This window comes from Micromys minutus (assembly GCF_963924665.1).
Source record: "Micromys minutus genome assembly, chromosome: 30".
Taxonomy (NCBI): Eukaryota; Metazoa; Chordata; class Mammalia; order Rodentia; family Muridae; genus Micromys; species Micromys minutus.
The window spans coordinates 28,969,141-28,996,487 of record NC_137965.1 but is presented as its reverse complement, the minus strand read 5'-3'; the positions used below and the strand labels follow the sequence as shown (position 1 = coordinate 28,996,487).

The following is a 27,347-nucleotide window of genomic DNA, read 5'->3' as shown; positions in this document are numbered from 1 at the left end:
CAGAGGACAACATTGCAAACATAGACAAAACAGCCAGAGAAGATGCAAAAAACAAAAAGCTCCTAACCTCAAATGTCCAGGAAATCCAGGACACAATGAGAAGACCGAACCTAAGGATAATAGGAATAGAAGAGGGAGAAGAGTATCAACTAAGAGGCACAGTAAAAATCTTCAACAAAATCATAGAAGAAAACTTCCCTACCCTCAAGAATGAGATGACCACGAGCATAAAAGAAGCCTTCAGAACTCCAAATAGGTTGGACCAGAAAAGAAATACCTCCAAACACATAATACTAAAAACATCAAGTGCCCAAAGCAAAGAAAGAATACTAAAAGCAGTAAATGAAAAAGGTCAGGAAACATACAAAGGCAGGCCAAGCAGACTCACACCCGATTTCTCAACAGAGACTATGAAAGCTAGAAGAGCCTGGACAGATAACACCCACACCCTAAGAGAGCACAAGTGCCAGCCCAAGCTGCTATACCAAGCAAAACTATCAATCACCATCGATGGAGAGATGAAGATATTTCAAGACAAATCAAAATTACACACTATCTGACCACAAACCCAGCACTACAACGAATTATAGGTGAAAAACCCAATACAATGAGGGAAAATACAGCCTAGTAAAAACAAGAAAACTTCTAAACAAGAAAACTAAAAGAAGAAAAAGACACAAACACAACTTAACCCACAAAATAAAGGCAGGAAACAGAAACAACTGTTCCTTGATATCTATTAAAAAATTGACTCAACTCCCAAATAAAGAGACATAGGGTATCAGACTGGATACAAAAACAAAATTCAGCCTTTTGCTGCATACAGGAAACTTATCTCAGAGACAAAGACAGACACTATCTCAGAGTATAAGGGTGAGAAAAAAAATTCCAAGCAAACAGCTCCAAGAAGCAAGCTGGAGTGGCTATTCTAATATCAAATAAAGTAAATTTCCAACCAAAGGTTATCAAAAATGATAAGGAAGGACACTTTTTACTCATTACCAGATAATTCTGTCAGGAGAAACTCTCAATCCTTAACATATATGCTCCAAATTAAAAAGCACCCACATTCATAAAAGAAACCCTAATAAAGCTCAAAAAATACATTTTACCCCACGCAATAAGAGTGGAAGACTTTAATACCCCACTCTCACCAATGGACAGATCATGGAAACAGAAAATGAACAAGGACACTGTAAAACTAGCAGAGACTTTGAACAAACTTGAATTACTAGATATCAACAGAACATATCATCCTAAAGTAAAAGAATACAACTTCTTCTCAACACTCCATGGCACCTTCTCAAAAATTGACCACATAATTGGACACAGAACGAGCCTCCATCGATATAAGAAAATTGAAATACTCCTATGCATCCTCTCAGATCACCATGGTCTACGGCTGGTCTTTAACAACAACAAAGACAACAAAATGCCCACATACACATGGAAACTAAACAACGCTCTGTTAAAGGATAGCAGGGTCAAAGAAGAAATAAAGAAAGAAATTAAGGATTTTCTAGATATCAACGAAAACAAAAACACAACATACCCAATACTATGTGACCCAATAGAAGCAGTACTGAGAGGAAAACTCATAGCCCTAAGTGCTTCCAAAAAGAAACTGGAGAGAGCTTACATCAGAAACCTGATAGCACAGATAAAAGCCCTAGAACAAAAGGAAGCAGATATACCCAAGAAGAGTAGAGGGAAAGAAATAATCAAAATTAGGGCAGAAATAGACCAAATAGAAACAAAAAGAACCATTGAAAAAAATCAACAGAACCAAGAGTTGTTTCTTTGAGAAAATCAACAAGATTGATAAAACCCTAGCCAGTCTAACTAGAGGGCAAAAAGAGAGTATACAAATTAACAAAATCAGAAAGGAAAGTGGCGACATAACAACTGAAACTGAGGAAATTCAAGAAATCATCAGATCCAACTACAAAAACTTATACTCCACAAATTGGAAAATCTGGAGGAAATGGATGAAATCCTAGACAGATACAAGATCCTACAGTTAAACCAGGAGCAAGTAAACCATTTAATAATCCTATAACACCTAAATAAATAGAAAAATCATCAAAAGCCTCCCAACCAAAAAAAGCCCAGGTCCAGACGGGATCAGTGCAGAATTTTGTCAGACATTTATTGAGGATATAACAATACTCTCCAAACTATTCCAAAAGATAGAATCAGATGGAATACTACAAAACTCATTTTTTGAGGCTACAATAACCCTCGTACCTAAACCACACAAAGACCGTACAATAAAAGAGAACTTCAGACCATTCTCACTTATGAACTTTGATGCAAAAATACTCAACAAAATCCTTGCAAAGCAAATTGAGGAACACATCAAAAAGATCATTCATCATGACCAAGTAGGCTTCATCCCTGGGATGCAGGGATGGTTTAATATAAGGAAATCCATCAATGTAATCCACCATATAAACAAACTCAAAGAACAAAATCACATGGTCATCTTACTAGAGGCTGAGAAAGCATTTGACAAAATTCAACACCCCTTCATGTTAAAAGTCCTGGAAAGAACAGGAATCTAAGGTCCATACTTAAACATAATAAAGGCAATATACAGAAAACCAACAAACAACATCAAACTTAATGGTGGGAAACTTGAAGCAATCCCGCTAAAATCAGGGACCCGACAAGGCTGCCCACTCTCCCCCTACCTATTCAAAATAGGACTGGAAGTCCTGGCTGGAGCAATTAGACAGTAAAAGGAGATCACAGGGTTACAAATAGGAAAGGAAGAGATAAAAACATCACTCTTTGTCGATGACATGATAGTGTACTTTAATGACCCCAAAAATTCCACCAGAGAACTCCTACAGCTGATAAACAAGTTCAGCAAAGTGGCCGGATACAAAATTAACTCAAACAAATCAGTAGCCCTCCTATACTCAAAGGAAAAACATGTGGAGAAAGAAATTAGGGAAAAGGTACCCTTCACTGTCGTCACAAAAACTATGAAATACCATGGTGTTACTCTAATTAAGCAAGTGAAGGACCTGTATGACAAGAACGTAAAACCTCTAAAAACGGAAATTTAGGAATATCTCAAAAAATAGAAAGATCTTCCATGCTCATGTATTGGAAGGATCAACATTTTAAAAATGGCCATTCTACCAAAAGCAATCTACAGATTCAATGCAATCCCAATCAAAACTCCAACCAAGTCCTTCATGGAATTAGAAATATCAATGTGCAATGTCATATGGAATAACAAAAGACCTAGAATAGTGAAATCAATCCTCAACAACAAGAAAACATCTGCGGGAATCACTATCCCTGACCTTAAGCTATATTACAGGGCAAATGTGCTGAAAACTGCATGGTACTGGTACAGAAATAGGCATGTGGATCAATGGAATAGAATAGAAGATCCAGAAATGAGCCCTCATGTATATGGACACCTGATTTTTGACAAAGGAACTGTAAACATTCAGTGGAAAAAGGACAGCTTATTCAACAAATGGTGCTGGTCCAACTTGCACTCAGCATGCAGAAGAATGAAAATAGATCCTTTCTTATCTCCTTGTACAAAGCTCAAGTGTAAGTGGATCAAAGATCTCCACATTAAACCAGATACACTGACACTATTAGATGAGAAAGTAAGGATAACCTTAGAACACATAGGCACAGGAGAAAATTTTCTGAAGAAAACACCACTGGCTTAAGCTCTATGGTCAAAGATTAACAAATGGCACTTAATGAGATTGCAAAGTTTCTGTAAGGCTAAGGACATTGTCAAGAAATCAAAACGGCAGCCAACCGAATGAGAAAAGATCTTTACCAACTCCACATCAGATAGAGGCCTAATATGCAAGGTATACAAGGAACTCAAAAAGCTACACACCAGAGAATCATATAACCCTACTTAAAAATGGGGTACAGAGCTAAACAAAATGTTCTCAGCTGAGGAATACCGAATGGGTGAGAAATATCTGAGGAAGTGCTGGACATTCTTAGCCATCAGAAAAATGCAAATCAAAACAACACTGAGATTCCACCTCACACCAGTCAGATTGGCCAAGATCCAAAACTCAGATGACAACAGATGCTGGCAATGTTGCGGAGAAGGAAGAAAACTTCTCCACTGTTGGTGGGGTTGCAAACTAATACAACCACTTTGAAAATGAGTCTGGCGATACCTCAGAAAATTGGACATAGTACTTCCTGAAGACCCAGCTATTCCACTTCTGGGCATATACCCCAGAGACACTTTAGTACACAACAAAGATATATGCACCACAATGTTTATAGCAGCTCTATTTATAATAGCCAGAAGCTGGAAAGAACCCAAATGCCCTTCGGAAGATGAATGGATACAAAAATTGTGGTACATTTGCACAATTACTCAGCTATCAGAAACAATGACTTAATGAAATTCTTAAGAAAATGGATGCATCTAGAGAATATCATCCTGAGTGAGATAACCCAGTCAGAAAAGAACAGACATAATATGCAGTCACTAATAATGGGATACTAACCCTAGAAAGCTCTGAACACTCCAGAAACAACTCACAGACTGTGTGAACCTCAAGAAAAAAATTTAAAAAAAAGAAAGAATACAAAGAAAAGAAAAAGAAAATCATTATGCTCATTCCTTACACACCAAGAAAATGTTGACTAATTCCAGGTTATGTCCTGTTTCACATGTTCTTTATGCTCATTGTAACTAGTAAGACCTTAATGCACAATATCAAACCTTTAAAAAAAAAAAGCTAAACATTGACAAAAATGTATTAGTATACTTTTATCCAAAATTCTTAAAATTTGTACATTTATCTTTGTTTTTTAAAAAAAAAGTTGTTCGAGAACAGAGGACTGCCCCCTCTCCTGGCACTCCCTACCTGCTTTTGGATGAATTGGAAAGAGAGGACTGCCAGGGGTCCAGAAGAGGCAGAATGTGGACTTGACTGGACAGAACTGGACCTTCACATTTGACTTCTCCTTTTTGAGCCAAGAAGAGGATCTGGTATGGGCAGAGCTCCAGCTACAGCTGCCCAGCCCTATAGACATTTTCTACCATGCCAAGCTGGATCCAGGGCAGGAACAGGCTGCCTGCCCGGAGCGTGTTTGAATGGAAAGATTCACCATCATTCCTTCTCAGGTCACGTTTGCCTCAGAGAGCACAGTCCTGGAGGTGACCAATCCACTCTCCAAGTGGCTAAGGGACCCCAGGGCACTTGAGAAGCAGGTGTCCAGTCAAGCAGGAAAGTGTTGGCATCAGCCACACACCACACCTGTCCCTGTCGCCAGCACCAGTGTGCTCATGCTTTATTCCAACCCGTCTCAGAAGCAGAGGCAGCTAGGTAGCACCACTTTGCTCTTGGAAGCTGCGAGCTCCTGGCAGGCCCAGGAGGGACAGCTGTCTGTAGAGAGGGGCGGATGGGGCAGAAGGCAGCGCCGCCATCATTTGCCAGACAGAAGCCAACTGTGTAGGAAGGTCAAGTTCCAGGTGGATTTTACCCTGATTGGCTGGGGCTCCTGGATCATCTACCCCAAGTAGTATGATGCGTTTCACTGTGAGGGGGAGTGTCCTAACCCTGTGGGGGAGGAGTTTCATCCTACCAACCACGCCTACATCCAGAGTCTCCTGAAATGGTACCAGCCCCACCAGCTTCCTTCCACATGTTGTGCCCCTGTGAAGACCAAACCACTGAGCATGCTTTATATGGACAATGGCAGGGTCCTCCTGGAACACCACAAGGACATGATTGTGGAGGAGTGTGGGTGCCTCTGACAGAGCCAGGGGGAGTGCTGAATTGGCTTGCCCTCCACAATGCTGGTGAACTCCAAGGAGACTCCATTGTGTCTATCCAGGGAGCAGAAATGGAAGAGTTCTGTCTGCTGGATCTAAAGAAGTCCCGCCCCCCTGTGCATACAGAGCTCTTAGACCTGCCAAGCCAGAGGCTACTGTGGGGAAGCAGGATAGGGAAGCCTTGGAGGGGCTGCCTGGGCTCCCTAGAAATAGGGTTTATGAACTGCTTGAAAATGTGTGCAAAGGCTGGGGTATATATGTATTTATTTTTGAGGTCATCTGTAGCTTTTCTGTATTCTCAAAAGTGGTCTGTGACCTGCTGTCCCTCCCTCAAGATTAGTATATAAATTATAATTAGATTAAAACTAGTCATTTTGCTCTCCCTGTTTCAAGCTGAGCTAGGGGAGCTCCACAACTTTCTGGCTGGCTGGCAGTGACATACTGGCCCTGGTCAGGGTCTCTCTGATCCCTAATGAGTTGCCTGAAAAATAAAGCCACTGTCCAGCTCTCCAGAGCCAGCTGGTGCCTTTGACTAGAGAGGCAGGCAGTTGTCCAAGAGGGGACTGGTCATGGTGGACTTTAGAAACCAGAGCTCTCAGACGTCTGCTTGGCAGACACAATCCAAGTTTATTAAAAGTCAGTGATAATTCAAAATAAAATTAAATTAAATAAAGTTGTTCAAAAATGCAGAAAATTAATTTTAAACAAATCATAAAAGGAAAGGTCCCTAACTAAATGTAGGAGATGTTACACAAGGTAAATAAATGTACAGATTACAAAAGAGAGAGGACAAGAAAATGAATCCAGTAGACACAAAATACTCAAAACAAAAAAAAAGAAAGAAAAAAAATGACAATTAAAACACAAAGTAAAAATGTACAAGTTACATGTAAACATGGAACTATTAGAATAGAGAGCACAAGTGCCAGCCCAAGCTGCTATACCCAGCAAAACTATCAATCACCATCGATGGAGAGACAAAGATATTTCAAGACAAATCAAAATTCACACAATATCTGACCACAAACCCAGCACTACAACGAATTATAGGTGGAAAACCCAATACAAGGAGGGAAAATACAGCCTAGTAAAAACAAGAAAACTCCTAAACAAGAAAACTAAAAAAAAAAAAAAAAACACAGACACAACTCAACCCAAAAAAGCAAAAATGGCAGGAAACAGAAACAATTATTCCTTGATATCTATTAACATAAATGGTCTCAACTCCCCAATAAAGAGACATAGACTATCAGACTGGATACATAAACAAAATCCAGCCTTTTGCTGCATACAGGAAACTCATCTCAGAGACAGAGACAGACACTATCTCAGAGTAAAAGGGTGGGAAAAAAACTTCCAAGCAAACAGCTCCAAGAAGCAAGCTGGAGTGGCTATTCTAATATCGAATAAAGTAAATTTCCAACCAAAAGTTATCAAAAAAGATAAAGAAGGACACTTTTTACTCATTACCGGCGAAATCTGTCAGGAGGAACTCTCAATCCTTAACATATATGCTCCAAATAAAAAATCACCCACATTCATAAAAGAAACTCTACTAAAGCTCAAAAAATACATTTCAACCCACACAATAATAGTGGGAGACTTTAACACCCCACTCTCACCAATGGACAGATCAGGGAAACAGAAACTGAACAAGGACACGGCAAAACTAGCAGAGACTTTGAACCAACTAGAATTAATAGATATATACAGAACATACTATCCTAAAGTAAAAGAATACACCTTCTTCTCACCACCCCATGGCACCTTCTCGAAAATTGACCACATAATTGGACACAGAACGAGCCTTCATCGATATAAGAAGATTGAAATACTCCCATGCATCCTCTCAGATCACCATGGTCTACGACTGGTCTTTAACAACAACAAAGACAACAAAATGCCCACATACACATGGAAACTAAACAACACTCTGTTAAAGGATAGCAGGGTCAAAGAAGAAATAAAGAAAGAAATTAAGGATTTTCTAGAATTCAACGAAAACGAAAACACAACATACCCAAACCTATGGGATGCAATGAAAGCAGTATTGAGAGGAAAACTCATTGCCCTAAGTGCTTCCAAGAAGAAACTGGCGAGAGCTCACATCAGCAACCTGACAGCAAAGCTAAAAGCACTAGAACAAAAGGAAGCAGATATACCCAAAAAGAGTAGACGGCAAGAAATAATCAAAATTAGGGCAGAAATAGACCGAATAGAAACAAAAAAAACCATTGAAAAAATCAACAAAACAAAGAGTTGGTTTTTTGAGAAAATCAACAAGATTGATAAACCCCTAGCCAGACTAAGTAAAGGGCAAATAGAGAGTATCCAAATTAACAAAATCAGAAAGGAAAGTGGTGACATAACAACTGAAACTAAGGAAATTAAAGAAATCATCAGATCCTACAACAAAAACTTATACTCCACAAAATTGAAAAATCTGGAGGAAATGGACGAATTCCTAGACAGATACAAGGTCCCAAAGTTTAACCAGGACCAATTAAACCATCTAAATAACCCTATAACACCTAAAGAAATAGAAGAAGTCATCAAAAGCCTCCCAACTAAAAAAAGCCCAGGTCCAGACGGGTTCAGTGCAGAATTTTATCAGACATTTATTGGGGATTTAACACAAATACTCTCCAAATTATTCCAAAAGATAGAATCAGATGGAATATTACCCAACTCATTTTTTGAGGCTACAATAACCCTCGTACCTAAGCCACACAAAGACCCTACAATGAAAGAGAACTTCAGACCAATCTCACTTATGAACATTGATGCAAATATACTCAACAAAATCCTTGCAAACCGAATCCAAGAACACATCAAAACCATCATTCATCATGACCAAGTAGGCTTCATCCCTGGGATGCAGGGATGGTTTAACATAAGGAAATCCATCAATGTAATCCACCATATAAACAAACTTAAAGACCAAAATCACATGGTCATCTCACTAGATGCTGAGAAAGCATTCGACAAAATCCAACACCCCTTCATGTTAAAAGTCCTGGAAAGAACAGGAATCCAAGGCCCATATTTAAACATAATAAAAGCAATATACAGCAAACCAACAGCCAACATCAAACTTAATGGCGAGAAACTTGAAGCAATCCCACTAAAATCAGGGACTCGACAAGGCTGCCCACTCTCTCCCTACCTATTCAACATAGTACTGGAAGTCCTGGCTGGAGCAATTAGACAGCAAAAGAAGATCAAGCGGATACAAATCGGAAAGGAAGAGATAAAAACATCACTCTTTGCAGATGACATGATAGTGTACTTGAGTGACCCCAAAAATTCCACCAGAGAACTCCTACAGCTGATAAACAAGTTCAGCAAAGTGGCCGGATACAAAATTAACTCAAACAAATCAGTAGCCCTCCTATACTCAAAGGACAAACATGTGGAGAAAGAAATTAGGGAAAAGGTACCCTTCACAATAGTTACAAAAACTATGAAATACCTTGGTGTGACTCTAACTAAGGAAGTAAAGGACCTGTATGACAAGAACTTCAAACCTCTAAAGAAAGAAATTGAGGAGGATCTCAGAAAATGGAAAGATCTCCCATGCTCATGGATTGGAAAGATCAACATCTTAAAAATGGCCATCCTACCAAAAGCAATCTACAGATTCAATGCAATCCCCATCAAAATTCCAACCCAGTTCTTCATGGAATTGGAAAGATCAATGTGCAATTTCATATGGAATAACAAAAGACCTAGAATAGCGAAATCCATCCTCAACAACAAAAAAACATCTGCGGGAATCACTATCCCTGACCTCAAGCTATATTACAAGGCAATTTTGCTGAAAACTGCATGGTACTGGTACAGAAATAGGCAGGTGGATCAATGGAATAGAATAGAAGATCCAGAAATGAGCCCTCATGTATATGGTCACCTGATTTTTGACAAAGGAGCAGTAAACATTCAATGGAAAAAGGACAGCCTATTCAACAAATGGTGCTGGTCCAACTGGCACTCAACATGCAAAAGAATGAAAATAGACCCGTTCTTATCTCCTTGTACAAAGCTCAAGTGTAAGTGGATTAAAGATCTCCACATTAAACCAGATACACTGGAACTATTAGATGAGAAAGTAGGGAAAACCTTAGAACACATAGGCACAGGAGAAAATTTCCTGAACAAAACACCAATGGCTCAAGCTCTAAGGTCAAAGATTAACAAATGGGACTTAATGAGATTGCAAAGTTTCTGTAAGGCTAAGGACATCGTCAAGAAAACAAAACGGCTACCAACAGAATGGGAAAAGATCTTTACCAACACCACATCAGATAGAGGCCTAATATCCAAGGTGTACAAGGAACTCAAAAAGCTAGACACCAGAGAATCAAATAACCCTATTAAAAAATGGGGTACAGAGCTAAACAAATCATTTTCAGTTGAGGAACACCGAATGGCCGAGAAACATCTGAGGAAGTGCTCGACATCCTTAGCCATCAGGGAAATGCAAATCAAAACAACCCTAAGATTCCACCTCACACCAGTCAGATTGGCCAAGATCCAAAACTCAGATGACAGCAGATGCTGGCGAGGCTGCGGAGAAATAGGAACACTTCTTCACTGTTGGTGGGGTTGCAAGCTAATACAACCACTCTGGTAATCTGTCTGGCGATACCTCAGAAAATTGGATATAGTACTACCTGAAGACCCAGCTATTCCACTTCTGGGCATATACCCCAGAGACACTTTAATACACAACAAAGATATATGCACCACAATGTTCATAGCGGCTCTATTTATAATAGCCAGAAGCTGGAAGGAACCCAGATGTCCTTCAGAAGACGAATGGATACAAAAATTGTGGTACATATACACAATGGAATACTACTCAGCCACCAGAAACAATGACTTAACCAAATTCTTAGGAAAATGGCTGCATCTAGAGAAGATCATCCTGAGTGAGATAACCCAGTCACAAAAGAACAGACATAATATGCAGTCACTGATAGTGGGATGCTAACCCCAGAGGCTTGCACTCCCCCAGAAACAACTCTCAGACTGTATGAAGTCCAAGAAATAAAGAAAACAAAAACTATACATATATTCACAAAACAAGAAGACTTTGACTATTTCCATGTTGCGTTTTGTTTTGCATGTACTTTACGCTTATTGCAACTAGTACGTTTTCAATGCATACTGTCAAGCCCTTGAAAAAAATCAAGTACTGACTAAAAAACATATTCACATGGTTTTATGTAAAATTTATTTTAATGTCTGAAAAAACAGTACTGACAAAAATGTATAATTTTAAGCAAAAAATGTTTAAAATCTTTAAAAAAAAATAAGATGTTAGTCTTTTTTGTAGATGGAAATATCTCAAGAAACACTTCTTGTTATGATTAATAATTTGAGTCTTATTTGTAACAGATAAGAGACCAATGTATTTTCCATGTATTTTCATGTTAAAAAAAATAAATCTTGTTTTGAAGACAAAAAAAAAAAATCAATTGAAACAAAATATGATAAATCTGTTATTTTGAATGATGATGATAACTAAATTAAAGCAAAAACAAACAAACTAAAAAAAAATAAAAAATAAATAAAAACACAAAGTAAAAATGTACAAGTTACATGTAAACATGGTACTATTAGAATTGCATGTGACTTCTTAATGAAATCTTTAAAACTCAATGGTATTAACAGAGGCACTTCAAACCTAAGAAGTGCCAAATATTCCAAAACACTGGTTGCCAGCCCAGATTACTTTGCCAAGCAAGATCTAATTACAATTCAAGTTACACATAAAGTGATACAAGTACTCTTTCCAACTCTTCCAATAACACATAAGAAAACACTAAGAATAAATAAAACCAGAAAAGAACATTAAATGAGGAAAATGTGATACACCCAGCAAAACAAGCACTAAACACAGAAATCCCTCAAAATGAGCAGTCTCAATATCTTAATAAAAAGATAATGGCTCAAGAAATATACTGAAAAACAGAAGGCCTCTTCAGCTATAACTTCAAGGATGAATATCCCTTCAGTTAAAAAGGACAGGAAAACTAATCAGAAGAAATATATAACACTATATAATATCTCTCTCTCTTTCTCTCTCTCTCTCTTACACACACACACACACACACACACACACACACACACACACACACACACGGACACACACGCACACACACACACAATCAAAACCTTCCAAATGATACCTCAATTTAAAACATCTATGAACCAAAATCAAAGACTTCCAATTTTTAAAATAAAATGCTAGTACAAATTAAAATGCATACTGACAATAAAACACAGATAGTGGGTTGTTTTAGTACATCACTGTAAATAAGATACAGTTCATTCAAACAGAAGCTTAATACAAATCATCTAAGATAATCCAAACTATCCAAATTGACATAATACACTTACAGAACATTTCACTCACAAGAAAAGAATAAACATTCTACTTAGAATCACATTGGAATTCCCTCAAATTTGAACACACATTCAAAAAATGAAAAAGGCAAATATTAACATCTAAAATTAAATAAAAAAGCAGATAATAAATTTAATTACAAACATCAGACACTCTTGATTACCACACCTTGAAACTAGAAAAAAAAATCAAAGAATTCTAAACTCGTGAAAATTTAATAAATCATTACTGCAGAAACTTGCTTCAAGAAAAAAAAACCTAAGAAATAAAATAAAGATGTTGAAGCATTGAATGAAAATCTATATACAACATATGCAAACTTACATGGAATAATAATGTTACTTTAAAGGGTAAATTTCATAGTTTGGTGTGCCAACATTAAGGAAAAAAGAAATCAAAAGAAGCATCTCATATTAGTTCTTTAATAGCAGATATGTGAGATCTAAAACAAAATGAAGAAATCATACTGAAAGGTATGCACAACAAAAAATATTCAAATGAAGGGCTGAAAGCAATATTTCAGAAGTAACAACAACATAGTAAACAAATAATTAATGAAACCAAATGTTGCTTCTACATGGAAATCAATAAAGCTGACAAATTCTAAACGAATTGAATTAAAGGAGAGGAGTAAATATCCAAATTCATAAAATCAAAAAACAAATTGTCACACAAGAACAGATACATGGTTCATATGAAAATCTTATGAATATACTTCAATTTCTTATACTTCAACAAATTGGAAAAGGTAAAAGTAATAGAACACATTCTCCATACATAGAGATAAAAAAATAATAAAAAAAGGTTTGAAGCTCTTGTCGTACAGTTCTTTCACTTGCTTAGTTAGAGTCACACCAAGGTATTTCATAGTTTTTGTGACAATTGTGAAGGGTACCTTTTCCCTAATTTCTTTCTCCACAGGTTTGTCCTTTGAGTATAGGAAGGATACTGATTTGTTTGAGTTAATTTTGTATCCAGCCACTTTGCTGAACTTGTTTATCAGCTGTAGGAGTTCTCTGGTGGAATTTTTGGCGTCACTCAAGTACACTATCATGTCATCTGCAAAGAGTGATGTTTTTATCTCTTCCTTTCCGATTTGTATCCCCTTGATCACCTTTTGCTGTTTAATTGCTCCAGCCAGGACTTCCAGTACTATGTTGAATAGGTTGGGTGAGACTTGGCAGCCTTTCGAGTCCTTGATTTTAGTGGGATTGCTTCAAGTTTCTTGCCCTTAAGTTTGATGTTGGCTGTTGGTTTGCTGTATATTGCCTTTATTATGTTTTAGTATGGACCTTGGATTCCTGTTCTTTCCAGGACTTTTAACATGAAGGGGTGTTGGATTTTGTCAAATGCTTTCTCAGCATCTAGTGAGATGACCATGTGATTTTGTTCTTTAAGTTTGTTTATTTGGTGGATTATGTTGATGGATTTCCTTATATTAAACCATCCCTGCAACCCAGGGATGAAGGATACTTGGTCATGATGAATGATCGTTTTGATGTGTTCTTGGATTAGGTTTGCAAGGATTTTGCTGAGTATTTTTTCATCAATGTTCATAAGTGAGATGGGTCTGAAGTTCTCTTTCTTTGTAGGGACTTTATGTGGTTTAGGTAAGTAAGTTAGTGTCGCCTCAAAAAATGAGTTACGTAGTATTCCATCTGATTCTATCTTTTGGAATAATTTGGAGAGTATTTGTGTTAAATCCCCAATAAATGTCTGATAAAATTCTGCACTGAACCTGTCTGGACCTGGGCTTTTTTCAGTTGGGAGGCTTTTGATGACTTCTTCTATTTCTTTAGATGTTATAGGGTTATTTAGATGGTTTACTTGGTCCTGGTTTAACTTTAGTATCTTGTATCTGTCTAGGAATTCGTCCATTTTCTCCAGATTTTCAAATTTTGTGAAGTATAAGTTTTTGTAGTAGGATCTGAATATTTTTTGAATTTCTTCAATTTCAGTTGTTATTTTGACACTTTCATTTCTGATTTTGTTAATATGTATACTCTCTCTTTGCCCTCTAGTTAGTCTGTCTAGGGGTTTATCAATCTTGTTGATTTTTTCAAAGAAACAACTCTTGGTTTTGTTGATTTTTTCAATGGTTCTTTTTGTTTCTATTTGGTCTATTTCTGCCCTAATTTTGATTATTTTTTTCTGTCTACTCTTTTTGGGTATATCTTCTTCCTTTTGTTCTAGGGCTTTTAGCTGTGCTGTCAGGTTGTTGATGTAAGCTCTCTCCAGTTTCTTTTGGAAGCACTTAGGGCTATGAGTTTTCCTTTCAGTACTGCTTTCATTGCATCCCATAGCTTTGGGTATGTTGTGTTTTCGATTTCGTTGAATTCTAGGAAATCCTTAATTTATTTCTTTATTTCTTCTTGGACCCTGCTATCGTTTAACAGAGCATTGTTTAGTTTCAATGTGAATGTGGGCTTTTTGTTGTCTCTGTTGTTGTTAAAGATCATCCGTATACCATGGTGATATGAGAGGATGCATGGGAATATTTTATTCTTCTTATATCGATTGAGGCTCATTCTTTGTCCAAATATGTGTTCAATTTTTGAGAAGTTGCTATGGGTGGTGAGAGGAAGGTGTATTCTCTCACATTAGGATAATATGTTCTGTATATATCTATTAATTATAGTTGGTTCAAAGTCTCTTCTAGTTTTGCAGTGTCCTTGTTCAGTTTCTGTTTCCATGATCTGTCCATTGGTGAGAATGGGGTATTATAGTCTCGCACTATTATTGTGTTGGGTGAAATGTATTTTTTGAGCTTTATTAGGGTTTCTTTTATGAATGTGGGTGCTTTTTTATTTGGAGCATATATGATAAGGATTGAGAGTTTCTCCTGACAGAATTATCCGGTAATGAGTAAAAAGTGTCCTTCCTTATCTTTTTTGATAACTTTTGGTTTGAAATTTTCTTTATTCGATATTAGAATCGCAACTCCAGCTTGCTTCTTGGAGCTGTTTCTTTGGAAGTTTTTTTCCCACCCTTTTACTCTGAAATAGTGTCTGTCTTTGTCTCTGAGATGAGTTTCCTGTATGCAGCAAAAGGCTGAATTTTGTTTATTTATCCAGTCTGAAAGCCTTTGTCTCTTTATTGGAGAGTTGAGTCCATTTATGTTAATATATATCAAGGAATAGTTGTTTCTGTTTCCTGCCATTATTACTTTTTTGGGTTGAGTTGTGTCTGTGTTATTTTTCTTCTTTTAGTTTTTTTTAGTTTAAGAGTTCTCTTGTTTTTACAAGGCTGTGTTTACCCTCATTGTATTGGGTTTTCCACCTATAATTCGTTGTAGTGCTGGGTTTGTGGTTAGATATTGTGTAAATTTTGATTTGTCTTGAAATATCTTCGTCTCTCCATCGATGGTGATTGATAGTTTTGCTGGGTATAGCCGCTTGGTCTGGCACTTGTGCTTTCTTAAAGAGTGCATGATGTCTGTCCAGGCTCTTCTAGCTTTCATATTCTCTGTTGAGAAATCAGGTTCCAGTCTGATTGGCCTGCCTTTTATGTTACCTGACCATTTTCTCTTACTGATTTTACTATTCTTTATTTGCTTTTGGCACTTGATGTTTTTACTATTATGTGTGGGGAGGTATTTCTTTTCTGGTCCAACCTATTTGGTGTTCTGAAGGCTTCTTTTATGCTTGTGGTCATCTCATTCTTGAGGGTAGGGAAGTTTTCTTCTATGATATTGTTGATGATATTTTCTGTGCCTCTTAGTTGATACTCTTCTCCCTCTTCTATTCCCATTATCCTTAGGTTCGGTCTTCTCATTGTGTCTAGGATTTCCTGGACATTTTGGGTTAGGAGCTTTTTTGGTTTTTGCATCTTCTCTGGCTGTTTTGTCTATGTTTTCATTGTTGTCATTGGCCCCCGATATTCTCTCTTCCATCTCTTGTAGTCTGTTGGAAATACTTGCATTTGTGTCTCCTGATTTCTTATTTAGGATTTATACCTCTAGGGTTGTCTCTTTTAGTGTTTTCTTTATTGTGTCCATTTCTGATTTAAATTACTTCTTCCATTCCTTCATCTCTTGGTTTGTGTTTTCCTGCAGTTCTTTGAGTTTTTTTTTTTTTTTTTTTTTTTTTTTTTTTGTTTCCTCTTTAAAATCTTCTGAATCTTTTTGCTTTTCCTCCCATTCTTGTTTAATTATCTCTATCAGCATCTTGAGGTATGATTTCAGGTCTGTGTCTTCTTTTTTGGAATGTTTTGCATTTCGATGTTTGTTGTTATGGGAGAGCTGGATTCTGGTGTTGCTAGATCGTCTTGGTTACCTTGGGATATTCTCTTTCGCTTTCCTCCTGCCATTTTGTTGTCAGTGATATGATCTTGCCTTTCCCTTGTATCAGTTCTATGTCCGTGGATCTCCACTGGTCCCAGTGGCAGATGGGCCGAGCCCTCTTCTATGCCTCAGAGTCACCGGGTGGGAACAGAATTTCTGGGTGGCAGATGGGCCAGGCTCCGTTTTGTGCCCTGAAGTCGAAGCCGGGTGGAAACAGAAGTTCTAAAGTTCTGTTCCCGGTTGCTGGATCAGGCAGGGCAGGGCAGGGCAAAGCAGGGGTGCACTTTCCTTGTGCACTCCGCAGGGGTCTCTCTGCTCCTTGGCAGCCCAGGTCTCCCACCAACCAGTTGCTCAGCCTCCTAATTGAATATTTTTATAAATCTCTGTTTTTTATTCATCTGATGGCAAGAGGGAGCTAGATTTATTTGTCTGTATCTCACTGTCTTTCACTTATCAGACAGCAAGGCTGTGATTCTTTGATCTAGTTTAATAGCTATATAAGAAACATATGAAACCTGACTCTGATCATCTAGGTGAGAAATCAAATCAACCCTCCTCTTAAAGTTATACTATAGTATGTGTGTATTGTCTCCTTCAGTCTGGAATATCTAAACCACTTTACTAATAAGTTTTCCTACCATATCCCACATCATCTTAGTGGTGCAAAGTATGGGCTACTCCCTGGATGATTGAACATAAATCCTCCAGGTTATATAAGAAATTACAAATGGAAGACACACACACTCACATACACACACACACACAAACACACATACACACACACACCAAATAATTTTAAAATTATTAGCTATCTACATAGCTGGGCACTAATACACCATACTCTCCTATCTCTGTCCAAATCAGCCCAGTGACTTTTTACACAAAATAATACAGGTCTCTGTGGCTATGACTTACAGCTCCTATGTCCATCTTCATCACACTGCTTCATGGGTATTTCTCCTCTTCCTCCCCGTGCAGCATAGCGGGCATAACTCTATCATTGCTTTCCCACCTCACTTTGCCCAGCATTGGCTGCTGACATCTTTATCAATGAATAAAGCCAATTGAGGACAACGAATTTAAGTATTTGGACATTTATTTTCTAGTTTGAATTGAAGCATTAGAACAAATCTATAACATATATATTCCATCTACATTACTTTTTTTTTTTTTTTTTTTTTTTTTTACTTTTGTATCTTACATGCTCCCTTAACTTTAAAAGACTCACTCATAGAGATATTTAATCTCATTTATGGAGTACATTTTAGTTTTTTGGATTCAAAATGTACTCACTCCCTTTAATCACATATCTAAAATAACATAGCTTGAGAAACAGTATTGTGACAGAATCTGCACTATTGATCTTCCTTAAGCCATCTTACTTTACTTAAGACAGCATTTTCAAATCACTGCTACAGCCATTCCCCAGGTTGTTTGAAAGGAAGCCTGTAAGAATTTGTATCTGCTGAGGTCTCAGTTCATTTCTCTACATTATTTTATCTTCTACAGTTTCCAGACTTCAACATTAATTTTGTTCCAGTTCTTGATTGTAAGGTTCTCTGTCCAGGCATAGCTCATGTTGTGCAGAGCAACACTTTTCCTACTGGGGCTTCTTGATTCACAGTTGCTATTTTCAGGCTCTGAAATGGGATCTCCCTCGTTCTAAAATGAATTTGGTGACAACTTGATGTGCAGGTATGGTGTCCTGCGAACATTTTCTAACTGGACAGCACGGATGAACTGACTTATTTTCCACCATTTAGATGGCTGTCTTCTTAGGGGGTACATGATGATTACATGTGCAAATTTTCCTATTTATTTATTTATATATCTATTGATTGGTTGATTTTGCTTAATAACCTGTTCAGTGCTCATCCTTCCAACTGTGAGTGAAATTAATGAAACATGTTTTATAGCTAAAAATGTTATTGGAAAATTCTAAAGCCTTAGGCTATCACTGATCCCATAGTTTTCATACCCTCAAGTTTCCAGAGACACTGTAAGAAGCTTCACTTAATGATAGGCTGATCCATTGGTTTAAGTTTCAAGATTAATGAGTAGTAAGATATTAAGGTCCCCAGAAAGGAGCAAAGTACTATGTGTCAAGGAAATTTCACAGAGAGTTCTTGGAAAGGAAGAGTGTAGTTCCTCCCACAAACACAAAGTGCCAGTCATTGTATTAATTTTTTGATCATTCTTAATTTATTCTTGCAGGTAATTTTATAACTATTTACCCCAATTGAAAAGTGAACTATGGGAACTTTTCCTTACTCAAAATTTCATTCCCATTTTGAATAAATACCTGATAAATAAATGTATGCAGGATACAACTCACTAAGGTTTTCTCCATGTTTATTTCAATTAAGTTAAGACTCTGAAATGGTGGACACCCCCATAGAATCTTCCCAATCCTGGCACATAAAGGCTCTACAGTGATAGGTATATCGTCTTCCACTTAGGCCATATAAGACAGCCAGTGAGTGGAATATATTCTGCAGACAGACAGTAGCATTAAGTATAGCCCATGGTTCAGATGTTGGTAGATTGTATCACCCAGGATGTTTCCAGATCATTAACAGAATATAATATGTTCACATTGTTATGTTTCTATGTGTTCTGACATTACATAAGATGTAATTCACAAATTAATAAAATATATGCTGTCACATGAATTATCATTTAATGTGCTTTATGTTCTTATTAGAAATTCTATTAATGATATATATATATATATATATATATATATTATAATTATTAATTTTCAGCATTTATCAAATAATATTAGATAAAATTCACTGTAATGAATAATATGCTTGAGTTAGTACTTGTCATAAAAATTCACTTCCTTTATAACATGAAAAGAAAATAGAAGTATATTTGTAAGCATATTCCAGAATAATGCTTACTAGTATTGATTTGCTGTTTTTTGTATCTCCCAGGCCAAGTAATCTTGACCATAATACTCTCTATTCTTTGAATGTGAAGACTTTTTTTTTTTTTCATTTCAGAGGTGTGTCTTGTAACCTACAGCAATCTTCCAGTATTGTATTTTAGGTATGTATTATAAGATATAATTGTTACTGCTAGAAAAATTTAAGAGAGTATTGTTACAGTATATAAAGTACAGACTGAACTCTAAAAATACATGTAGTTCCTGAGATTTTAGAATCCCTTTATTTAGCCTCCCTGTAGCTCATCATTAATAGCTTTCATTTATTTTGATCAGAAAAATGATTATTGCTATATTCAAAAGAAAATCATGTCCTATGACAGAATTGAATTTTGGAATATAGTAATCAAAATCATTTTATTGTTATAAATTACAGTTGGAATTCTGGGAAATATCTAAATTCTTATCTACTATGTAGTCTTGTAATCTCTTATATAGAATTTACATTAAAGCCCACAGATTTGATTCTTATGCACCTAATGGCATCAAATGCTTTAATAGTTCGTTCTCAAGCAGTGCCCCTCACACTGGCAGCTTTTGGGATAACACAAATTTTCAATGATTTTAGATGTGAATTGCTTTTGTCCATTCAAAGAGTTGGCAAGAGAATGTCCTTTACCATCACCTTTTTCTTGAGCCTCTTCCAGGCCATCACCATCAGTTACAAAGAATCCTATTGTAAATCTGAAAAGTTAAAAAGGAAAAGTACACTGACCACTTTATTTCCTTTTTTTGAGTTTTGCATATAAATTTATATTTTGTGTACATATTTGGAAAAGGGAATAGCAAAAACACAACAAGAATCCGAGACGATGAGTACAGTTCAACTAGAGGGGGTGATGATATCAGTGCCTCACTCTATGTAGCATTGGTTGTGTGCCATGAAATCTTCTCTGTGCTTATTGCCTGGTCAAGTGGCTACATGATTGTCACTTTATATAGACACAAGCAGAGGGTTCAACACATCCACAGCAGTCCTGTTTCCTGGAGAATATCACCAGAATCCAGAGCCACCCAGAAGATCCTAGTGTTGGTGTGTACATCTCTAGCAATTTATACTCTCTCCTCTGTCCTAGAAGGTTGCATAGCTCTTTTGTATCATCACAGTTTGTGGCTGTTGAATATCACCCGCTGCCTTTCTCTGTGTTTTCCATCTTTTGGACATTTGTTATTTTTTTCCATGACAATATTATTTATTATTCCTCTGACAAAAGTCTTTTTTTAATTGAATAACTTTATTTTAAAAAACAAAGATAAATGTACAGATTTTAAGCATTTTTGCATAAAAGTATACAAATATTTTTGTCAGTGCTTAGTTTTTTTAAAGGTGTGATAGTGTGCATTAAGTTCTTACTGGTTATAATGAAAATAAAGTACATGTATTACAGGTTGTAACCTGGAATTAGTCAAAGTTTTCTTTGTAGGTAAAGATTAATTATAATGTTTTTTCTTTTCTTTTTTTTTCTTTTCTTGAACTTCACACAGTCTGTGACTTGTGTCTGGGTGTTCAGAGCTTTCTGGGGTTAGTATCAAATTATCGGTGACTGAATATTATGTCTGTTGTTTTGTAACTGAATTATCTCACTCAGGATGATATTCTCTAGATGCATCCATTTTCTTAAGAATATCATAAAGTCATTGTCTCTGATAGCTGAGTAGGACTCCATTGTGTAAATGTACCACAATTTTGTATCCATTCATCTACGGAAGACCATGTGGGTTCTTTCCAGCTTCTGACTATTACGAATAGGTCTGCAGTGAACATTGTGGTGCATGTGTCTTTGTTGTATGTTGGAGCTGTTGTGGGGTATATGCCCAAAAGTGTAATAACTGGGTCTTCAGGTAGTACTAAGTCCAAATTTCTGAGGAATAACCAGACTGATTTTCAGAGAGGTTGTACCAGTTTACAACACCACCAACAGTGGAGAAGTGTTCCTCTTCCTCTGCATCCTCAATAGCATCTGCTGTCATCTGAATTTTTGATCTTAGGCAATCTGTCTAGTGTGATGTAGAATCTCAGGGTTGTTTTGATTTGCATTTCTCTGATGGCTAATGATGTTGAGCACTTCCTTAGATGCTTCTCTGCCATTCGATGGATCGATTGTTCTTGTGAGTAATTACTCTTTTATGCCCAGACTAAGTTTGATCTGGATATGGAATAAATTCTCCTCATCTCATTTAGGTATTGGAATGATATACTCTACTTATTTGCATTTATTAAATCACATTTTCCATCAAAAGATTAATAAATATATAAATCATAGGACATTTTCCTAATTGAAGTTAGCATGCATTAGTATTGGAGTAACCAAAGCACAGAGAGGGCTATGTGGTGCATGGGGAAAATGTGGCCCTCTACTTCCTTGGATCCATAACTCTTGCATAGGTCTATATATCCTACTACATGAAGATCCAGCTCTCTTGTTTTTTTAAACAAACAGATAACTTAGTTAATGTTTTATTTTGAAATTCCCTATTCCCTCTATATAAGAAACTTTGCAGTAACATTTTTCACAAAGTCAGCATTGAGTTTTTAGAACATTTTACATTCTACTTCCTAAAGAAAAAAACAAATCACAGAGTATATTATTTCCTCTGTTGTAGTCTTTTCCTGGGGATAGACCTAGAAGTTGTGACCATCATAGAGAAAAGACTCCAGTGCTTCAGGCCTTTAAGCTACAAACTCAGCAAGGAATGTCTTCATTTAATCTCATTAAGTGCCATCAGGGGGTATGACAGCATTAACTTCTATAATCTTTTATAGACTAATATGAAAGATCTACAAAAATAGCTAGTAATATTACACAGCACAACACACTTTTTATACTCTACACAAAGCCAAAATTCTTGGTCTTAATGGCTAGTAGTAACTTTTCTTTGAGAATCTGTTTAGAGGAATAGAGTGAGACATAAAGTAGAGAAATGCAAGTGTTTATGGTAGGAAAATGTTAAGACCCACCTGACCTACTCCTGGGCATATACCCAAAAGATGATACAATATATAATAAGGACACAGGCTCCATCAGTTCATAGCAGCCTTATGGATAATAGCCAGAAGCGGAAAGAACCCAAATGACCTTCAACAGAGAAATGAATACAGAATTCATAATACATTTACACGATGGACAACTCAGCTATTAGAAACAATACCTTATTGAAATTCCTAGGCAAATGAGTGGAACTAGAGACTTTCATTTTGAGTGAGAAAAATATTTCACAAAAGAACCTTCATGGTATGTACTCATTGATAAGTTAACAGTGCCCCCAGAAAACTTTGAATACCCTATGACCTCTGGCCTCTGAGACCTCTCCTGTCTCAACCTACCTTGCCCCTTCCAGTCACTGGCTTTCCTTTATTTTACTAATTAAAATGGGAAGGTTCAGATGACAGGCGACTTCAGCTCTTGAGTATGTGACTGGGCAGCCCTTTTGGGGGAAGTAGAATTAACATTAAAATAATTTAAATACAAACATCTTCAGGACAATCTACAAGCTAGAAGCTGGAAATAATCTGTACCACTACTTGACATATATTGAAAAATTACTCCAACATTTAACTAAGACACATGCTCCACTGTGTTTTTTTTGTAGCCTTATTTATCATAGCCAGAAACCTGAAACAAACCAAGTGTCCTTCAACAGAGGAATGGATAGAGACAAAGTGATAATTTATATAATGAAGCACTACTCATCTATTAAAAACAATAATTTTATTGAATTCACAGCCAAATAAATTGTCCTAGAAAATAAAATTCTGGGTGAATTATCCAAGTCACAACAGAATGATATGTTCTCACTGATAAGTGGATAGTAGGCCAAACACTTGGACTTCACAAAATACAATATTAGACCATATGAAAATCAAGAAGTTAGTCCAAGTGTGGAAGCTTCAGTACTTCTTAGAAAGCAGAATAAAATAATTACAAGAGGTACAATGAGAAAGTAACATAAGAGGTAGAAAAGAGGGGGCAGAAAAAAAGGAGGACATGATCTGGTGTGGAAGATAACAGAAAAATACAGAAGGTCAGGAATTTGAAATGAGGTTTCTAGAAGTAAGTAATGGGGAACTGGAATAGCCAAAAGAAAGTCTCAGATGCTATGGATGAAAGAAGTTCCAAACATCCAATGCAGGTGACACTAAAAAAATATTAAATAAAGTGGGGGAGAATAGAAAACTCTAGAGAAGATATCAAGTAGTTAGGACCTGCCCTTGTTGACAGATGAGGCTACTCACAAATTTCAAAATTATGCTAGAATTGCTCCTTTGTACTGAAAATGCAAGAACAAAGATTGATGCAGAGACTGAAGGAAAGGCAATCCAGAGACTACCCCACCTAGGAATCCATCCATATGCAGACAGTATTGTGGATGCTAAGAACTGCATGGTATAGCTTTCCCTTGATGTTCTCTGCAAGAACTGACCTATACATATGCTGTTGCTTGTAGAAAATCATTAAATGATAACTGGAATCCCAATGGGGACAGAGTAAGAAGAACTGAAAGTGTTTTCAACTCCAAATGAAGAAAATTTTCAACCAACCAGACCACTGAGAGCACCCAGAGATTAAACCATGAGCCATAGTATAGTCATGGAGGTAAATATGATTCCAGCAGCAAATTTAACAGTGGATTGCATTATTTGGCATATATATGAGTGGAAACCTTTTATCCTGTGGAGATTCAATGACCCCAGATAAGAGAATACTACTGCACTGATGTGGGAAGGATGGCTGTGGGAGCACCCTCAGAGAAGCAGCTGGTATGGAGGAAGGTATACGGGACTTACCTGGGAAGTGCCATAACATTAGAAATATAAATAAATGAAATAAGCAATAATGAATATGAGATATTACTTGATAAAGTCATATTTAAGTAATACATATCTGCAAATCAGACACTGCAGCAGGTTTCAGAAAGAAAATTCCAAATTCATCTGGACAGGCACAAGAGAATTGACACACCCATGTCTATCCTAATAATGCATCAAGGATCAAGCCCAAATATTAGCAAGAATAAAAGCAATAAAATGCTAATAATCTCATAAAAATGACAAATTTTCATTTTCTGTTTAATTTTTAATTGAACAACTTTATTTTTAAAAACAGAGAGAAATGTACTGATTTTAAAATCAATTTTGCATAAAATTATATGAACACATTTTTGTTAGTGCTTGATTTTTTTTAAAGTTTTGATAGTATGCATTAAAATCTTACTAGTTACAATGAGCATAAAGTACATGTAAAACAAATGTAACCTGGAAATAGTCTAACTTTTCTTGGTGTGTAAGGAGTAAACATAATGATTTTTCATTTTTTTTTTCTTGAACTTCATATAATCTGTGAGTTGTTTCTGGGGTGTTCAGAGGTTTCTGTGGTTAGTATCCAATTATCAGTGACTGCATATTATGTCTTTTCTTTTGTGACTAGGTTACCTTACTCAGTATGATATTCTCTAGAAGTATCCATGTTTTTAAGAATTTCATAAAGACATTCTTTCTGATAGCTGAGTAGTACTCCATTGTATAAATATGCCACAGTTTGTGTATCCATTCATTTACATAAGGACATCTGAATTCTTTCCAGATTCTGGCTATCATAAATAGGGTTTCTATGAACATTGTGGTACATGTGTCTTTGTTGTATGTTGGAGTATCTCTGAGGTAAATGCCCAGAAGTGGAATAACTGGGTTTTCAAGTAAAAGTATGTCAAATTTTCTGAGGAACTGCCAGACTGATTTCCAGAGTGGTTGTACCAGTTTACAACCTCACCAAGGGTGGAGGAGTCTTTCTCTTTCTGTGCATCCTCATTAGCATCTGCAGTCATCTGAATTTTTGATCTTAGCTATTCTCACTGGTCTGAGGTGAAATCTTGGGGTTCTTTTGATATGAATTCCCCTGATGACTAAGGATTTTGAGGATTTCCTTCAATGCTCCTCAGTCATTTGATATTTCTAAATGGAGAATTTTTTTAGCCCTGTACCCCATTTTTAATAGTATTGTTTGATTTCCTGATGTCTAACTTCTTGATTTCTTTTTATACAATGGAAATAAGGCCTCTATCAGATTTAAGGATGGTAAAGATCTTTTCCTATTCTGTTGGATGTCATTTTGTTTTCTTGACAGTGTCCTTAGCCTTACAGAAAAATTGCAATTTCATTAACTCCCATTTGCTGATATTTAACCTAGATCTTGAGCCATTGGTGTTCTGTTCAAGAAATTTTCCCCTGTGCCCTAGTGTTCTAAGGTTTACCCTAACTTCTCTTCTAATAGTTTCAGTGTACCTGATTTAATATGGAGATCTTTGAACTACTTGAACTTGAGATTTGTACCAAAAGATAAGAAGGGGTCCATTTTAATTCTTCTGCATGCAGAGTGCCAGTTGGACCAACATCATTTGTTGAAGAGGCTGTCCTATTTCAATTGAATGTTTACAGGTTCTTTGTCAAAAATCAAGTGACCATATATGTGAGGGCTCATTTCTGGATCTTCTATTCATCTGGAATATCAAAAGACCTAGGATAGCAAAAATCATCCTCAAAAACACGAAAACATCTGAGGGAATCACTGTACCTGATCTCAAGCTTTATTACAAGGCAATTGTGAATAATGACAAACTTTCTATAAATAAAAATGGGGTAAGCCAGACAGACAGAGGGAAATAAAGAAACAAAGGAAGGAAGGAAATCAGGAAGGAAGTAAAGATGGGGGGTATGTTGAAGAAAGGAAGGAAGAAAAAAAGAACAAACTATAGAAATAAAGAAAGAGAAAAAATAGCCCCAAGGCATTCCAGTATTCACTAAAATGAATGTACATCACCATCTGGTTTTTGGGAACAAAGAAAGCAACAGTCAGAGAAAACTACACACCCTTAATGTCTATGACACATGCAGAAAATTTCTCATAAATAGAAAAAATGAGGGTAGAAACTCTTGGAAGAGCAGAGAGAAGGGAAACTGACAGAGAGTGGAAGTATATGAGAAAAGAGAAAAGGAGGGGAAACAAAATTCTTAAAGATGAACTCAAAATTGTTGATGATTGCATAAAGAAATGCTTAAGATCTTTAGCTATCAGAAATTTGCAACTAAAAAGGATGCTGTGATCTTATATCACTTTTGTTCCAATGGCCAAATCAATATAAAATGTGAAATTTCATGATACTGAATATGTGTAACATTGGAAAAATGTCTATCTATTGCTATTGAGAATGCAACATTTTACAGCCACTAGGGAATCTGAGGCATTTCTTAAGAAAAGTAGGAGTTAATCTCCTTCCAAGAACTATATGTAAAATTCTTTGTAATGGACACAAAGATTTTTTTTTTTTGCCCTATGACAATCACTTATTCAATCTTGTTATGTGTAGCACTGTTAACAATGAAAAGATTGTAGAGAAATATAGATGGCCCTCAACAAAATAATTAAAAAAGAAAATGTGATACATTTGCACAAGGGAACTTTACTCAGCCATTACAGAACTGAATCATGAAAGTTCACAGGTAAATTGACATTACTAGAAAAGGTCATTCTGAGTTAAATATTCCAGATTGAGAAATATATTTTAGTATATATTTGCTTGTTGATAGATTCTAGCATAAAAAGTAATGATAAAATTAACAATTCTAGAACCAGAGAGTTTGTGCATAAATGGGATAAGGGGCCACAGATACATTTTGTTAGAAAAGGAAAATATAATAGACACATATGCTTGGATAACAAGGTGGCTGAAACTGCATGTTCAGAGGATGGATAGGAATAAGCCAAAATGCATGAAATACAGCGAAAGTTTCTATATGTCTACCATGAATTAAAGCTTATTATCAGCAATAATGACAGAAACAAGAGAAGCCTTAAACAGTATTGGGAATTCAACAATGTATTATTAAAGGAAAAGATGCTTTATATAAAAAATATTGTAG

At 36.3% G+C, this 27,347-nt stretch overlaps 1 pseudogene across 1 annotated transcript in view; it reads left to right on the top strand.

Moving 5' to 3' along the window:
- The window catches only part of LOC308439948 (nodal-like), a 33,656-nt pseudogene extending 27,886 nt beyond the window's left edge, over nt 1-5,770 (top strand). Inside the window, exon 2 of the transcript in view lies at nt 4,901-5,770. The product of the transcript in view is annotated as a nodal-like (transcript). The remainder of the gene's footprint in view (nt 1-4,900) is intronic.
- The last annotated feature ends 21,577 nt before the right edge of the window (nt 5,771-27,347 follow it).